This window comes from Sarcophilus harrisii, chromosome 2 (genome assembly GCF_902635505.1).
Source record: "Sarcophilus harrisii chromosome 2, mSarHar1.11, whole genome shotgun sequence".
Taxonomy (NCBI): Eukaryota; Metazoa; Chordata; class Mammalia; order Dasyuromorphia; family Dasyuridae; genus Sarcophilus; species Sarcophilus harrisii.
Window position 1 is genome coordinate 565,615,638 of NC_045427.1, and position 2,325 is coordinate 565,617,962.

General features: G+C 36.1%; 1 protein-coding gene across 3 annotated transcripts in view; it reads left to right on the top strand.

The window, feature by feature from the left end:
- Positions 1-2,325, top strand: part of MXI1 (MAX interactor 1, dimerization protein) — a 104,393-nt gene that overhangs the window by 101,487 nt on the left and 581 nt on the right. The window lies entirely within an intron of this gene.

Here is a 2,325-nt window from a genome sequence, read left to right on the forward strand (position 1 = left end):
AGTTGCTTACCTCTTAGGAGCACAATGAAGTCCTAGGGATTCTGGGGTTTATTTGGCTAAGAGTTTCAAAGCAATATCTTATTGACACCCAGGCAGCACCAAGGAAGGAAAATATTTTAGATATAATGGCAGCAGAAGGGGGGAAAAACCCCAAAACACCACCTTCTGGAGAAATCATTAGGATGAGTGAAAAGTTTCGATACTTAAGTAGTTTATCTGTAAAAACAAGATTTATCTGACTAAAGGTAAGGGTTAGGCCAGATGATTTCTTAAGACCTCTTTCAGTTCTAAACTCTATATGTGATTCTGTAATTCCTTAAGGGGACAGAATCTTCATAGTCAAGAGGCAAACCATGATCTTCATCCTTCATCATCAAATTATTTTGCTGAGTGCCTATTGTATGTGTATCACCCTTGTTCCTTATTCAGCAATCTTCTTTCTTCCTAAAAGGAACTTTTATTGACTTCATAGGGAAAGGGGAAAGGGGAAATAATTTATTAAATATTTATTCTGTGCCAAGCATTAGGCTAAGTAAGCACCTTACAAAATTATCTCTTTTGGGCCTCCCAACAGCCTGTTGAGGTAGGTTCTGGTTAACTGCTCTTTGAATTTATTTTTTTTTCTTTTCCCAATGAAGAGATGAATTAATTCCTAACTTAATAATTAATATCTACTTAAATTTCAAAATAACTTCCTGGACAGTCACCTTAGTTCAGCCATTTTTCTAAAGCATAAGCTGCTCACAGTGCACAGGCCATTCTTCAGATACTCACAGCTAATAAGTTGTGAGCTCCTTGAGGGAAAGGACTCCTACTGGTTTCTTCTTTTGTCTTTGTCTCCCCAGCAGCCAGTACAATGACATGCACATGGTGCAATGACACGGTGGGTGCTTAACAAATGATGCAAAGTAAGCAGCATCAGAATGCTGTGGATGTGGCAAAGAGTTATGTTGTAAAGCTTGTTTAGACAGCTGGGTGCATTTGAAAAGTAAGCCTCTAAAACTTTTGAAGCAACAAATCCTTGTGAAACTCATTTCAAACTGACCCCTTGGACCCAGCAGACAGAATTTCATTTTTCCTTAGTGGTTGTGACTCTTATAATCTATGGAATTGGTGCCAAATACAAGACTTCAAGGCTTGGATTTATTGGAGAAGAAATGTAAAATCTTAAATATATTTTGATCTGGTATATGCTTTTTTTAAAAATTTTAAGTAGTTTTTATTTCCGAACATTATTTTTTTTCTGTGTATGCTTATTTAAGCAAGCACATAGTCACCAATTTAGCTTTTAGAATGCAGGCATGATTGGGTTTTCTTGTTATGAGTATTTGTTTGCAGAGAGGTTTCCATGTCATCACATGAAATACTATTAAAATGAAGATTACTATACAGTGAGTAATCTCTAAATCCTTAGTCACTTAATTTCAGTAGTTGATATAATTACATTTTAGTAATCACATCTCAAAGTGCTTTATGTATATTATCTCATTTGATCCTCAAAGTATCTCTCAGGTCATAAGGGCATGAATGATTCTACCCATTTAATACAACCACTAACTCAAGCTCACAGAAGTTAATGAAGTTACCTTTCATTACAGAGTTAATAGGCAGAACAGCTGTAATTTGAACCCGTCTTTTCAAAATCTAGTGTATTTTTTAAAACTATGTCATATTTTAGACATCTATCCCTCAAAATTTATTATATGAATGATGTAATCCATATTAATTATATGATAGATTTAGCTCATTCCTTGTTGAATTGAATTGAACATGGGTTCTTGCCTAGATGCAGACATCATTATGCTAAATCTTGGTAGTTAGTGGCACCCCTTAGGACTACTGCCACCAGAATTCTGATTGAATATATTTTCCCATTAGCCTTTGTTTACTTAAGTTTATACTTTTTTTCCCCTCAAGGCAACACTGATTAATAAACAACACTAAGAATTAGTTTCTAGTGTGATGCAGACCAGATGTTGGTTAACCAATTGGGGTTGGGATTTTTTAATATTAATCGCTAATTCCCAAATAGACTGAGTACTTTTGGTGGGAGGTCCAGACGTGCTGGCGTCAAAGGATTTAGTAACTTGCTCCCTAAATTGAGACCACCACTGTATCCCGGACATTCCCCTTTGCAAAAATATCCCCATGTCACCCCACCCTCACCCACTCCTGCTTTCCAGAGAGATCACTGATAATAAGCTTATTATGTAACAATTGTTTAGTGCCCAAAAAAGCAATTCCTTTTCCTCTCAGCCCCATTCCTCCTTAAAGGTACATACACCAACAAATACTAATAGTCTTCTTTTCTTTCCCCTTTGCCAG